The sequence below is a fragment of the Podarcis erhardii genome (genome assembly GCF_964252035.2).
Source record: "Podarcis erhardii genome assembly, chromosome: 4".
Taxonomy (NCBI): Eukaryota; Metazoa; Chordata; class Lepidosauria; order Squamata; family Lacertidae; genus Podarcis; species Podarcis erhardii.
Genome location: NC_138508.1, coordinates 101,690,535 through 101,707,074, shown reverse-complemented (window position 1 = coordinate 101,707,074; position 16,540 = coordinate 101,690,535). Strand labels below are relative to the sequence as shown.

The window sequence follows — 16,540 nt, the reverse complement described above, 5'->3', positions numbered from 1 at the left end:
CCATGTCCTCCAGACACGGCGCAAGCCTCTTAATTATTGCCACATATGTATCACTTCCCAGGCCCTAAGCAGTGCTCTGCTACGCAATGCTGCACTTCAAATGCTTTGCTGGAAATACTGGGCTCAGCTTGTGAGGTACGGCCTGTGGCATGCCTTTGGGCATGGCACTTCAGGGGCCTAAAGAGATAAATGAGATTCTGCTTGGCTGCCCCTACCTACTTCAACATTGAAAAGAAGCAGCAAATTTACACTTTAGACAACTACAAAATGGTCCATATGGAACCAAGCAGGTTCTCTCTAAGCAAAGGTATCTTCTGACTGTTCTGATAGCTGAGGTGCTTTGTATCACTACTGCTGTTCCTAAACTAGCAAAACAACCAATACAGCGAGCCATGTTTGTAATCCAGCACAAAGGAACAAGAAAGAGATTTTGTTGTTACTTCTCTCCCTGATAACTACTTTATTTATTTTTTGCATAATATTTGGGCATCGTTCAGCCAAATTTGAACATTATTTAAAAAGCTTAAACTTGTCTGGATAATCATTTCCAGTCCCTTCTCATTTATTCTGGGAAGTTAACAACACTAGCAGAGCATGCTTATGCTTATTTACTCAGAAGTAAATCTCACAGTGCTGAACAAGGTTTGTTCCCAGGAAAGTGTCCCAGGATTTGCAGCCTTAAACGCACAAGACCACAATCCAGGACATCTATTAAATAAGCCCCTCATTAGTGTGTTGAAGTATGGTACTGAATTAATACTAATCCTGCTCTGATTAACCCCAGCTGTTGAAAGCAAGCCCATGTTACCACAGTTCAAGCTCCAGTTTTGGCAAGCGATGCTATGAAATGGGAACAGGGCAGTGGGAAGAAAGCCACCAGAGAAACTGCCTTCATACAACCAATTCTGCAGACAAACAGTATAGCCAAACAGGCACTTGCATCTGATTCTAAAACTCATGGTGGATCATATAAGCTGTCCACTTGCAAAGAACTTGTCCACACAGGTTTGACTATGTATCCCTGTATATCTTGTACAGAAACTCTCAATGAGGGAAGAATTATGGGGCATTTTTAGCATACACCGTCAATTCACGAGAGGTATAGGTCAGCCCTACTGGGCATCACTCCCAGAGGGGAATAATGTCGCCCTGCTGTGTGCACCGTTCCCACCTCAGAATGAAGCATTCAGGGAAACCATAACATGGAAACATCACAAGGCCAACAGAGTTTTGAAGAGCTCTGCTCCACCCCTGAAACTTGTACCCTGAAAATAACTGAAATGCCTCTCATTCCACAACACATTGGAGTCCAAAACAAGAAGACATTTCACTGAGCCTTAGACCCAACCATCTCCTGCAGCTGCACATTGGACGAAAGGATAATTTACAGTGGGCAAACTGTCTTTCTGGGAGGTTTGTCTACCATGCATGTTCTTGTACACCCCAACAAGCTCCTCACAAGCCTCCTGATGTGGTTTGAAAACCACTGGCATTGGAGAAGGAGCTGGCAGAGCTGATACTAATAGATCTACCATACTAATATTCAGTCTACAAATGAAAAAGCTACACTTTGACAATAGGGTCCTAAGACAATGGGTAACGATAATAGCTTACCCTTTACTGTGTTATATTTGGTTCTGATTAAATTGTTCCATGATTTTTGTCAGTGCACCCTGCCTACCCCTCTAGTCCATGGGTGAGGATCCTCCATCTTGTCCCTCTAGGAGTTCCAATGTGGCCCTCCAGGATGTTTTCCTCAAACCACACCCACCCACTCATCAGCTGATGTCTCTGGTGAGAGGACAGGGCTTAATCCTGATTTGGACATGCCACCCTGTTCCCATTAGCAGAGATGAAAATTTGAGAGTGAGATTGGAGATTCAAAAGAAAAGTTGGAGAGACCCACAAAGGCTTTTGCTAGTCTCCTCCCTCTTCCCTTTTAAATGTCCAAGATCAGGAATTCCAATCTTAAAGGAGGTGAGACTCACAAAGCCTCCTCCCTGTTCTCATGCCTAGTCGTTCAACAAATTATTTCATTCACATACTTTTTGGCCACACTATTGTACCACACTGAGCACCCTTGAATTCTTATACATTTGTGTACAAGGATGTAAAAGACCCTCGATTCTCCTGTAATAATTATCACCAGAGGTGCTTCCTGGTTTGACGGCACCCTGCACAACATACCTTGAAGACACTCCACCTTCTACCATGGCATTACCACCCTATATTTTAACCTTTGGGCACTGCAGTGAAGCCATTCTTCTGTCTGCCAGTAATGTGCACTCCCTATCCACCATTCTTTCCGTAGAAGTCAAGACAGCTAGTTTAGCTGACTTTTCATTGTTCTGGTGCCCCCATTGGTCCCTCAAACTCAAATGAAGGTATCCAAGTAGCTGAGCTTGCTGCCACTCTCAGTCCACTCTGGGGAAGTCTTCAAAGTTAAAGTAAAACGGCTGGGTGATTGCATAACTGTTGGGCACAGGGCTTTCATAGCACATCATCAATTGCTGCCAATGACTCACTGCCACATGTCTGCCCGTTCAATGCCCCCCCTCCACTAGCCAGACTGCAGGCTCTCCAGACCAGTAGCTGTTGCACCAGAGAGAAAGCCCTACTTTTCTGCAGTCAAAAGCCAAAATGTAGAAGACCATTCCACACATAGTAGGGTGTCATGAGACGACTTGAACTCACAGGCAGAGTATGCAGAAAAAGGTGGTCCCCTTAAAGTTCTCTAGACTCCAAATGCTTAGGTCTTAAACATAAAAAACTGCATTCTGGATTGTATCTGGAAGTCAGGGTTGCTTTAAAAAAAAAAAAAAAAGCATGCTAAAAGGCATTTTTGCTCTGTTGAGAGACCATGCCTGTTTTTCTTCTATTGAATTCAGTTTTGTTAGGAGTGTGCAAAGGAGAAAAACTACCCTACAGAGTATCATTTTCCCCATCAGTACTGAGAAAGCCTGTGTTACTTTGTGTTAGTGAATAAAATTCTTTATGGCAATGATATTCCTTCCTCTCTCCATAGTGGCTTGCGCCCGGCAGCCTATTATACTGCTGAGAGGGAGAGACATGTGAAAAGGAGAGATAACCTTTGAACCTGCCTATCTCAAGCAGTGTTAGCAGCTACTCTCTCAAGATATTTGGCTATATTCCACAAACCTTTCCCACTCAGTTCTTTTACACTCTGTCTCCAATTGTAATCCTTTAACAATTGTTTGGCTAACCATATGCTTGTATTAAGTAAAGAGCTACATGGAATGACCATTATAAGGGCTATCACTATGCACACTGTTTGACCTCTAGTAAGAACAAGCACTTTCAACAGACAACAACCATTTTAAGTCAGGAAGGGGTGAAACCAGCAATAGTGGAAGAAATCCTAGAGCTATAATTGCACACCCACATTTAAGTGACAGACTTCCTTGGAATTTTAGCCCTCTTCTGGTGTTGTGTATCCAAGTTAAGTAGACCTGAGGCAGGCACTTAAATGGGAACCAGTCACCATTATGTGTTGGAGGGCAGACATCTGAAGAATGGAAGCTCCTCTATTTGTGGAAGCTCCCCGTGTGTTTTACAACTCTGGTTTTCCAGGTTTCTAGAAAACACAGTGGATCTGTTGATTTTGATTTCTCTTAGTTTTTCCTTTTCCCAGTCTTAGGTTTAGCTCTCCACAGTTCCATCTCATTCTGCAACTACTTATTAATTTTAAAATCCTCATGAAAATTTATCAGCATTTTAGCGTGAAACTCTCCTTATGTACACAACAGCATTTCCCCTAATATTATGTATGCTATTTTCCACAAATATATGCATTTTTTAAATGCACATTTTACCCCAGTATATGCATTTTTGTGCACATTGCTTGGCTGGAGAACTAGACTCCAAAATTTGAAGAAGTGCGGATTTCAAATGACAGCTTTGCTTTGGTTCATGCCTTGTTTTGGAAAATGCAAATCAGGGTGGTTCACCTTTAAATGTGCTCCACTTTAATTGGCTACAGAACACCTGGAGAGAGAACACAGATTCTGTGCAATCCATTTCTCTCTCCAGATAATGCATTGCCTATGACTTCAATGACAGCAGTTACACCTTCCACTCTCCTTAAAACCAAAACTCTACAAGTTAAATGATGGCAAGTGACGTTTGTGTGTGCTTCTTGAAATTCTATTTTAATTTCTCATTACTGTTGCTGAGGTTGCTTATACAGGGGTACTTTGCAGTGTACACATTTCAAGAAGTGCCATGTAAACAATATCAGCAAACGAAAGGCTTTGACATTTCCCCCCCTCTTGATCATAAGAGAATAAACAACTCTTAAAGGTTAAATTATTCAGCTGCTACATGTATCGGTAAGAATGGTTTTTTTCCCCTTCACATCCAATTACTTTGTTGCTGCTTGTGTCTTTTAATCCTACCCCAAATCTCCTGCCTACTGCTTCAAGGGGAAGAAAAAGCTGAGACTTGTGGCAACTCATTTGCATCCACTGATAGCTATGCAGCTGAAGAGAGAGGCCTTGCACAAAACTCCACAGAAGCTGCTCAACTGTACAACAAATTGTTGTAGGACAGGGTCTGAAAGCATTTCAAAATGTCTTGTGCACAAAGAAATTTTCCATTTGAACAAGTGTCAGCGTTCCACTTTCGAGGGTCAGACAAAATATGAATAATGTCGATGTGGGAACATTAAGGGAGGAGAGCACCTCTGACTCAAATGGTATGTACACAGCTTTCTCGACTGACAGAGTATAGCAAGCAAATATTTGGATTCTTCCACAAGGCTGGAACTGGGCAAAACATGAAGGCTATTTTCTTTTTTCTTTCTTTTTTTTAAAAAATGTACTTATAGCCTATTTTATTCTTCAGAAGAAAGTTTGCAAAGAACTTTTCTTCCTCTAATTCACTTTGACTAATAATGAACAGCTCAGTCCATCTCCACGCCATGCCACTATCTGGATACCCATAAATCCATTTTGTCCATTTTCATATTAATCTGCATTAAAAAAAAATCTGCATGAAAATTTGCATGTAAACACACATTTTAAACTTAATTTTATCTCAGAACATAAGCTTACTACTCCCATTCCAGATGGGTCCCAGAGATTGGAAGTTATTATTATCATTATTAATTTTTATGTACACATTCACAAATATGCATGATCTTGTATAAGAATAAGGAAATAAAGACAACATCCATCTTCCAAAGAGCTGACAATCTAGCTTTTGGCAGCAGGGACTGAACGGAGGGGTGGGAGGAGGTAACACTGAAGGAGTGTGTGCAAATACAGTTGCTTTTCGATTCAACTAAGCCAAGTGTTTAATGGGAAAATGGCATTTTGTGGGGGTCCACACAATACCCCCTTTCCACAAACACTTTGTTTATCTGAGCCCAAAAGGCTCCAAAAACAGCATGGTGGCTCTACATAGGTCAGGGGTGGCAATCTGTCGTCCTCCAGAAGTTGCTGAACTTTAGCTTCTATCAATCCCAGACAGCCTGGCCTGGTCAATGGTCAGGGATGATGGGAGTTGTAGCCCTACAAGATTTTAGAAGATCACAGGTTGCTTTCCCATGACCTAAGTGTTCTGGGAAGGAGGGGTAAGCATATTGAACAGCAAATGAGAACAAGTAAAGCTGTTGAACAAAAGCAACTAGTTGCCTATGACAGGAAGAATTCAACATATAGAATCATAGACTTGTAGAGTTGGAAGGGACCATGAGGACCATCTAGTTCAACCTCCTGCAATGCAGGAACCTTTCAACCAATGGGGAGCTCAAACCAACAACCCTGAGGTTAAGAGTCTCATTCTCTGCTGACTGAGCTATCCCACCTGTGGTGAATCCATGATGACTCATTCACATATGGCAGCTGCTCTCAACAGGGAAGATAAAAATGGATTTCTGAACCAGCCCTGAGATCAATTAATTGCTTCCACAAGTAAGAGTACTTCATACACATTTTGTATATTCATAATAAAGTAAATAACCTTTTTCTGCTCTCTCTTTCTCTCTCTCCTAGCTCTGGTACTACTGAGGGAAAATGTACTGTAGACAGGAGAGAGAATTAATCAACTATGGCATCAAGACTCCAAGTGTCAACATGAGAGGAGAAATGGAGCGTGATCAGATTTCTATGAGAGCAGGGTCACATGCTGATGCCCCTTCATTGTGAAATGAGTCCTCTGCGTGGAGAGCGATTGTATGTTGCAATGTCATGTCTCCGATACGTGGTGTGACAAATTCTGCTTGCCCAAAAGAACATATTCTGTGAGATGGCTATTGACCAAAGCTGCCAGTTCATGCATGTCTCTGGAAAGGCTGAGGAAAGACCTCTCCCAAATTATCTTCTTTTTCTCCCTCTCGTTTTAATGTGAGTCAGTTTCCCAATGAAACCCATTTGCCATCCCCAGGGACAGCTACAGCTTTTCTCTTTGCTGAGTGTGTGTACAGGCATCACCGTGTCACTCTTCAGGGAGCCTGCAGGAGGAAGGGCCAGGAGCTGCACCATGAATGCCACCTGGAAAGCCTTTGCAGAGGCCTTATGGCATGGCAGTGGCTCATAGGCAGCCACTTCACGTATTGTGACCCAACAGTTACATCTCTCCCCCACTTGCGTTGTGCACTGTACATTAAGACCACATCACCATAAAGCTGCTGATTATCACTTCTTCGGAAAGCAACAGGAGGTACCCTTGAGGAATTACAGGAGCAGCTTTCTAAATTTCTGTAAAGTTACTGTAACTCTTAACTCATGAAAACAGATGCTACCTGAAATATTTAAAGCTTTGGTCTTGTTTATTAATTTTAAATCTCAGTGTAAGCAGAGATGAAAACTCTCCCCTTTCCACAGAAAGGGAGGGGGATTTTCAAGTGGAAATCAATCCTAGTATTTGGTCCCCTGATAAAAAATATTTTCAGTGTGATCTGAGACTGTGCATGTTCATTCAGAATTATGCCCAGCTGAAGTCAAGAGGGTATCTTCCCAAATAAATCTCTGCATAGAGGTGACTTACATCATTTATATTTGTTGCAATTTTTGGAGGGACACATAAAACATTGGGATAGTAAGTCTTTGAAGTCAGGGTACATAAAAAGAGCTGTGTATAAGGAAGGAACGACAATATCTTACAATCACATCTTAATGTATAGACGGACAGCACCATGTCCTATAAGAGACATTGTCACATTTAGCCAAACCACCTCTCTTTTTCATAAACCTTGTTTTAAAGCATTTGCTCCATTTGTAGTAACTCTGAGGACTAGGAGCATGCTGCTTTTGTTTTAATATGAAAGAACCATATTTTGTGCCAGGAGTCTTGCCAGGGTTAATACTAATCAAAGGATACATGCATAATCCTGCAAAGTTAAGAATGACACCAGCCTTTCCCCAGTATCTAAGTGTATGTCTTCCCTAACAGTCAGCAGATCGGATTTGGACTATCACTCTGCAAGCAGTTTTTTTGTGCAGCCTGGTGGGAATCTTTTTTAATTTGCATGCATTTAAATAAATTAGCATTTAGGGATGAGAAATGTTTATTGTTTCACCCAATCGCTATCATCATGCGCAACCTGGGTGTCATTACACTGAAACTATAGTCTGCGGTTACCTTTTTTGCTTTTTTTTTAACGAAACCCCCAGGATAATTTCCCAGGAGCACCTGGGGTTTTGTACATGCAGAGAGACATCAGAGCTATGGCAGATGTAAAGAGAAATCACTGTTAAATGTCATTGAGGATTTGACAGAGAGAGGGGGTAGGATGTAGGATATATTTAAAATGAGAAAAACCAGCAGGGATGAAAGGAGACCATCGAACCATTCCCCTATCAAATAGCCCCAGCGTCCCCCGTTTATTCGGATGTGTTGAAAAAATATGTCTATCCACCTGTCAGCATCCCTCTAATGTACCCTCAGGCGATCTCAGCTGAAAGTAATGGAAAGATTCCCTCGTGTTTGCACATGGGGCAACATGAATTGAATGTGCAACAGCTGGAAGGATCAAAGAGGCAGGACAGCATCCTCGCCTTTACAAAGCCATCATTTCATTTTGCTCTTGACCCAGGCACATTGCTGAGATAAATCTGACTGCGCATATAGATATATCTATATAAAATGATGGTTAGGTGACAGCTAAGGAGCACACAGTAATGACAACATAAAATGCAAATCATGAATAGCATTACTTAAACCAGCACCAGCCCATTGAGGAGCTTTCAAGTTCTTGAGGGTCTGCATTCTTAACTAATCTGGAAATGCATCAAACTAAAAACATGCTGTCATAGAAGACAGGTGCAGATGTAGCAGAGGTTATGACAAAGACAACGGGTCAGTATTACTTTTCATGGCACATTGTTGGCACAAAGGGTCCCAAAAAGCCTTTATCCTCTGCACATTCAATGTTAGCATTGCTTTCATGCCAATAGTGCATTACATATTTGTGGAACTGCTTGGTTTATTACATTAGCCAACTGGTAGTTCATTCATGAAACCCAGATATCTGCTTCCCGTTACATGACATTATTGGGCTATCTGGAGGCAGACAAGACAGGTTGTGTATCCACAACAATGACCGGAAGAGAAATGACTGGTGAGAGGAGAACAGAGAGAAGAAATGCCGTGGTGCATCTGCACCAACGAAAAAATACTCCTTCCTCTGCCCTAGATGAAACAAAACATATCTCTCCCATATTAGTCTCTACAGCCACAGCAGGCACTGTACTTTCTCCTCAATGGTCATCTCTTCCACTGTCTCTCGAGACAGATGGATGCCAACAAGACATATTTACACACTCCATTTTTGTACCACCTCTTCCATATAAAATGTATTGAGTCGTTTACAGTGGGCCATAAACCTGCAAAGCAATGCTCAACAGCACAGCTGACAGCAGCTAAAGATTTTAAAGAATCACAGCAAAGATGATGGTGGAGGGAGGGGAATGTCCCCTAGTGGAGAAAGGACATGGAGCTGGGTATCATCAGCATACTGAAAGACACTGTGGTCAAAAACCCCTCATTATCTCTCTCAATGGCTTCATACCTATGTTAACTAGCAGGTGTTGCCCTGCAGCACCCCACAGCATACCGGCCTGGGGGCCAAAGAACAAGCCCCCGGTTCTACTCTCTGAGACCAGTCCCGTTGACAGGAAAATACCATATCAGTGTCTCCAACTCCCAACCCACTATAATAAAAACAGCAATGCTAATAATAATTCCCAGAAGTATTTTTGGTGTATGGATTAGAGTGTTAGACTGGGTCGAGGGAGACCTCAAGTTAAAATTTCCTCTCAGTCATGAAGCTCATGGAGTAACCTTGGGAAGGCCATGAAACTTTCAGCCTAACATGCCTCACCTGGTTGTTGTGAGAATGAGGGATGGAGAATAATGTATGCCAGTGGTGGCCAAACTCGGCCTAGCTAACAGTGGTCAGAACCAGTGGTTAGAATCAGTGGTCAGGGATGATGAGAAATGTAGTCCCGAAACATCTGGAGGGCTGAGTTTGGCCACCACTGATGTATGCAGTCTTGCACTCCCAGGAAAATATATCCCTTGGTGGGCTATATATGTAATTAATAAATACTATATTCTGGATGCAGAATTATAGTCCGCAAGTGGCTCTGATGCAAGAAACTGGCAATGTTTCTGTCTAATTCATTACCCTTGCCCATCATGGTGATTGAATGCTTCTGCCTAATAGAACAATTTGTCTGTTTCATAACTGAGGGAAATACATTGCTGATTTCATAATTAGGTGAGAGCATTTAGGTATTGCCTAATTTGTAAATCAGGCAGAGGCATTGTGCATTTCGTGACTAAAGCAATACTCTGGTGTGTGGTTTTTCTTCTTCTTCTTCATTAATGAAAAAATTACGTAAGTGTGGCAGTGGGACTTCCAAAGTAAACAAGTATATGATTTTATGTCAATGGAACTATACCCAATTCACAATCAATTACTTATGTGTGGAGTGTGGCAATACTATATATTTGAAATACCGACAATGAACCTATTGGGTTGCCTCAATCCCTTTTACTTTCTTGAAGCCTCATCTGATTTTAAAAGGTTTGCAAGCTGTCAGCATTACTTGGAATCTTAATTTAAAAATAGGATTAAACTAGCCTTGTCCTTAAGCACACTGGATAGGACAAGCGGGTTGGATTGACTACCTCCATGCACTAAAGGCAATTTGCAAGTCTCTCTCAAAAAGCATCTCTTCCACCATCAACCCAATCATGATGCATGGAAAATTGCTTCTAAAAATGGGACTACTTTATTTCAGTAAACGTTGACAAGGGGATCAGCTGTTGAAGAGAGGCAGGGAGTAAAATGCTACAAGACATGGTCAAATTGTTGGTTGTGTTATGGGTAGCTCTTTGAGTTAAGTCTGGACTGAATTTGGAAGGGGGCATGTTGGGAGAAGAGTGCAATAATACCTGAAGAGAAAAACAAAAATCTTCACCAACCTTCCACTTTCCCCTTGCACAACATGTATGCCTGTCCACAGCTGATGTTCTCTCAAGCTGATAGTCTTGGAGTGATGAGGACAAGGGGATACATAGACACTGGCAAGAATCAAAACTGCAGCAATGACCCTTGCACTGAAAGTTTTGCATTGCAGACTAATCACATCCACACTGGTGTGCATGTTTAACGAAGCAGTGCAAAATTTAGGAAACTGCCCAAAAGGGGTTGAGTCATTTGCAAAACATTTGCACAAAATCCACCACATTTTGCCAGTGTGCAGCTTTGAATCCTAGACCTGGAAAGTGGGCATTTTCTTTTCCCCTGGTAGATTTTTCACTCTCTTTTCTACCCAGAACAAAATAATTGGTTTTGTTCATTTAAGTTGCTCTTGACCATGCGGTAGTTTAATTATGGGATAGGACCAAGCAGGTAGGTTTTGAGGGGGGGGGGATTTCCCTTTATATATCAGCTTAATGCTATGTGTATATATAGTTTTAATTTGCTGACCCAATGAGGTATGCTCTGCTTGTCACAGTTCAAACAGATTTCCAGGTTTCGCAATGTAAACATATTGTTCCTCCACATAAGAGGAGACTGCTTTAATTCAAGCTTAGGCAGCTGTATCAAAATTCCAATGCAGGTAACCGTAGCTACTCATTAGAGATGTGCAAGCAATTTATTATGGCCTAGTTCTAATTTGCGCATTTTTTCCTCTTGAATGAAACCTCCCTCAGTGGAGCACCAGTCATCTATCCCACATAAATGCAGTTCTGCATAGCCTTTGCTTTATGTTTGCAAACTTGCACACAGTCTAGGAAAGGGGGGGGCTCTCCCTCTTTTTTTCCTGTCACCTCCACTAGGAATTAGATGCAGTTTCTGTAGTCAAGCCCGTGTCAAGCTGGTGGGTATTAATCCTTAAAAAAACAAAAACAAAATAAAAATGAAGATGTTGTGTATGCAGGAAGGGGCAAAGAGAGAGCGAGGAAACATGTAATCAAGATTGAAGTTATTGAGTTTACCTGCGAGCAGGCAAAAGGCAGCTACAGATCCTCATCTTAAAGAACTATTCCTTGGAAATTGTGACATTTTGGCTCACACTTAATGAAAGCTCAGGACAGGAACTTTAATGATTTGAAGTACCGTATCTAGAGGAAGACACAGAAGTAATGAAGCCGGCGAGTTGTCTCCTTTGAGATAGCAAACGATCTGCTTGTAAAACTAAGCTTCCATGACAGGCGAGGAGGGAGCACTTTTCACAGAGGGGATCACAAAAGTCTTCAGTATTCTCTCTTCCCCTTTCCCCACATCAAATAAGGACACTTCTGTACTTGGAACACTTCTGTCTTGGATCACTGTCTATGTCCCACCTTCCTCACTATTATCACACCGCCAAAGGCTCTTTTCTACCCAATGTTCATTTACTGTGGAAACAGACTGTCTTGTACTGACTTCTGAGGCTGTGTGTGTGTGTGTGTGTGTGTGTGTGTGAACAAACTGACCACGTTTGCTTTTGCTTTGCAAAAATGCAAAGATGTTCAACAGAACTTGTAATGTCACAATGGATCTGCTTGCAATGATGTAAAAGTATTGCAGCTAAAACTATTCAACAACACTTTCTGCATGGACTTAGAGAGGTGGCGATTGGGAAATAGAAGTGAAGGTGACAGGCACTTTGTACTTTTATGCACGTACAGTACAGTGGTACCTCGGGTTAAGTACTTAATTTGTTCCGGAGGTCTGTTCTTAACCTGAAACTGTTTTTAACCTGAGGTAACACTTTAGGTAATGGGGCCTCCCGCTGTCATTGTGCCGCTGCTGTGGAATTTATGTTCTCATCCTGAAGCAAAGTTCTTAACCTAAGGTACTATTTCTGGGTTAGTGGAATCTGTAACCTGAAGCATCTGTAACCTGAGGTACTGCTGTAGTTGTGTCCACATACAATTCAGGCATCTGCAGACATTTGGAGAGGGTGGTTAGAACTACAGTGGTACCTCTGGTTACGTACTTAATTCGTTCCGGAGGTCCGTTCTTAACCTGAAACTATTCTTAACCTGAAGCACCACTTTAGCTAATGGGACCTCCCACTGCTGCCGCGCCACCAGAGCACGATTTCTGTTCTCATGCTGAAGCAAAGTTCTTAACCCGAGGTACCATTTCTGGTTTAGCGGAGTCTGTAACCTGAAGCGTATGTAAACCTGAGGTACCACTGTACTAAGCATGGCAACTGAAGTAGCTGCATACTAACAAAAGGCATCTGCAACTCCACAAAAGACAAAATTGTAGGGGGGGGGGAATTACCATAGGCAAGTACCAGAAAATAGAGACCATTTGGAAAACGGACAGTTAGAACATGTGCCATGCTCAAATTCCTTGCAGATAAATTCTTAAGAACATAAGAAGAGCTGGTTGCTGGATCAGGCCCAAGGCCCATTTAGTCCAGCATCCTGATCTCACAGTTGCTGACCAGATACCCGTGGGAAACCCGCAAGCAGGATTCAAGCACAAGGGTACTCTCCCCTCCTGTAGTTCCCAGCAAATGGTGTTCAGAAGCATTGCTGCCTCAATCTGTGGAGGCAGAGCACAGCCATCATGGCAAGTTAGCAGACCACAAATGGTGATAATAAGTTTATCATTCATGGCATATTAAGATCCAGAAAGAATAAAGTTTTGCATCTATTAACAGCAACAACTTCTGGCTCTTGCCTGTCCAACCTAAGGAAACAGCAAATCCCACTGTGAAAATCTCACCGAAAAGGAAGGAGGTTTGTGGAGAAGCAGGTTGTTGGATAAGTGTGTGTCTTTTTAAGCTCCTCATGAAACAAATTATTGTACTGGATCAGAGCAGCATACATGTAGTCAAGCCAGGTGCTATAGTGTGGCAAATTAGGAAAATTGACTTAGGCAGTTGATACGGTAGAATGATGAATCAGTGCCCTGGACTCTATGATCATGTTCCTCATTACAGTATTTCCTGATTCTCATTTTTGCTGTCCAGCCACCTGACAAGCTTGCCTTCCAGCTCCTGCTTCGCTCTGAAGGTGGTCAAGTGGGATGTTCTTCAAAGCACAGCATTCTGGGAGAAGCAGCCAGTACCACAGTTTGCAGCAGCAGCTAGAAATGCTGTTTAAAGTTTTTGGCTTTTTAAAATTGAAAGTATTTTTGATGTTCAAACAGCATTTGTAGCCACTGATAAGCAGTGGCAGAACAAGCATTCTTACCCTGAATGCCTCACTCTGAGGAAGAAAAACTCCACCAACTTGGCCCTTCTTCAGAGGGAGGCGGGGAAACAGCAAAACATGAACAAAAAAGTAAGCAGTGCCAGAAGAGGAAGGGGTTGGGAGCAGAGGAGTGGGTAAGAGGAATTGTAGAACTGTAGAGTTGGCAGGGAACCCAAGGGTCATCTAGTCCAATGCCTCTGTAATGCAGGAATCTCAACACGCAGTCCCCCATCCAATCTGAAACCATACCAGGCCTTGCTTAGCAAATGTGCCAGCATGTATTGCTGCACCAGTAGGAGGACAGGAGGAGTGAAGGTGCCGCAATATTTTGCAGCAGGCTTAGATCCAGCATTTTGTTTCCAAAAGTAGAAAGCCATTTTCTTCTAAAACTCACAAATAGCCCTGTTGTCAGAGGTCCACTGCCCTTGAACATGGGAGGTTGCACAGTGGCATAAAAAGGTGGGCAAACCTAGAAAGCATTTGCTAACGGTCCAGTCATGTGACAAATTCTTGCATAAGTCTTGGATAATGCATAATGCTCAGCATATAACATTACTTGAAAAGAAGACAACACGAAAGCCTCTTTTAGCCTTCCACTGTAAAACTATCTGCCAGTTCTTATGAAGGAGCAAAAACAAAGCCCCCAAAAACCCTGAATCACCACACAGAACTAATGTTTTTACACACAGAGACCATAAAAGGTAGCAATGCTTCATCTCTGCTGGGAAAGTACAATAAAAATAAATCAGAATGAGTGAAAATGTTGTGGTTAATATATATGACTGGAAAGCAAATGAAAATAAAAGAATAAGATATAGGCCTTTGATCTCCATTACAAGTTTCAATATCAAACTGTCTGAAGTTGTACAAATACTAATTCCACAACGTTTAATAGACTGTCCAAAGGAAAAAGGAAAAGTGCAAGGGTGAGATCCAGCACAGTGTGGACTGTCACCCACTCATACGAACCTGCAAACCTGCTCCTTCCAGGGAAGTGTAGCCCCATCCAGAGCAGGCCACCTTCCCCAGCTTCTGGACATGAGAACTCCAGGCACAAAACAATCCTGTCTTTTCAGGAATCAGCTTCAGCCCACACTGCCCATCACTGCTTCCAAGCACTAGTCAAACACCTCAACCATCTCTCCTGATTCAGATAGAACAGGCAGATGAAGCCAGGTTCCACCTCCATATTGATGACACTTGATGTTACACTTCCTGCACTACAGCTATCATCATCTCTGACCATTGGCCATGCTGGCCGGAGCTGATGGGTATTGTGGTCCAAAACAATGACAGTTTCAACAATGACAGTTGGAGCTCTTTTAATCTGTACTGTATGTTTATTGTCCATAGTCTCAGTGTTGGGGGAAAACATATGGTATAAAAATAGTGGTTTTGAAAATACACTAGAAACCACTACAGTATTTTCATACCCAAAGTCCCTGACCAAGTTGGCTCTGCTCACACTGTGCTTCCCCTTTGCCCCTCTCTTACCAGGCACATGTCCACACATAGCTCTGTGTCTTCTTTTACTCCAGAACTTTCCTCGTGAAAACCCACTCTTTAGCGTTCAATCGGAGTAAATGTCAGTTCAGGTTTTCTGCGAATTGCCATTTGCTCCAACTGAGCTTTAAAGAGAGGGTTTTCAAGGGGAAAGTTCCAGAGTAAAAGAAAGGGCACTCAGTGTAGCCCTTTATTTGCAAAGAGATGAGGAACGGTGAGTGTGGATGCCTGATCAGCTTCCAGGTCGAGGCTTTTTCTCTACTGAATGGAGTACAGCTTTGGAAGAGGCATCATTACAACTCTGCACTGTAAAGTTCTCTTCCTGCTGCCCTCAATACTTTCAACCGACACTGTTTGCCTAGATTAGTTCTTATTTTCTGGTATCTGTCCCTATTTTATCTTTTGTTGGTGCCATATTCATATTTTTTCCATGTAAGTTGCTAGGGCTATCATTTTCCAGGCGCAAGTTTCTGACCCCTCCCCACCAAAAGTTTTCTATAAGTTAAATCTCTATGGAATGCAATGCATATTGGGTCTAGTGGCCATTCCTATGAATCCAGATGTGTACATGGTCAAGAAAGCATGGGCGGGGTATAAATAATGAAATCATCACCATCATCATACTGAAAACCTCAAAGAGACCCTCTCCAGCTACTGTGTCAAACTGTTTCAAATGGCAAGAGTTTGTGAACATGCTACAGTTGCATATGAGAGATCTATAAGATAATAAATAAAATCTACAGAGTTCAATGCAACTGGCTTCGCGGTAAATGGGGTAAACTCTTACCCGGATGGGTGTTTGTGCCATCACCACAGCTTGTGGTAGCAAAGCCTGCAGTTTAGGAAGACAGTGACCAAATACAAAGAAGGACAGCATTACTGTACCTTTAATACTTGGATAAAATCCTCCTTCACCCCCTTGTGAAAAAGGCAAGTCTTTAGCTTCTCAAGACAGGCAATATTGCAAGCGTAGAGCAACAGAATGAAATGGGACTGCCAATGACGAGGTTATTTTAGGCCCATGAGTGAATGGTCTTCCTCTCCCTGCAATGACCCTCATCTCACCTGTGCCAAATGTTCAAATCCCAGCTGTAGATTTAAACCCAATCTACTTGCCCGTTTCCATTCCACTACCAGAGAAGTCATTCTTCACTAAGCTGCTTGAGCCAGAAAAAGACTGAGGGCTAAGATAGACTAATAAATAGTGACTATAAGAATCTGCATTGCATAAGCAGTTCTGTCTTTCTCTCTGTCCAGTGTTAGGCTGTTATAAAATAACAGATATTTCAACGCACTGAGCACAACTGAAAAGCCATACCTTCATATGATTAACACTGAATTTGAAGAATTACTCAATCACAGTGTG

The 16,540-nt window shown here is 42.2% G+C and overlaps 1 protein-coding gene across 10 annotated transcripts in view; it reads right to left on the bottom strand.

Moving 5' to 3' along the window:
• The window catches only part of PCDH9 (protocadherin 9), a 776,895-nt gene that overhangs the window by 579,768 nt on the left and 180,587 nt on the right, over positions 1-16,540 (bottom strand). The gene's annotated exons all lie outside the window — the stretch shown is intronic.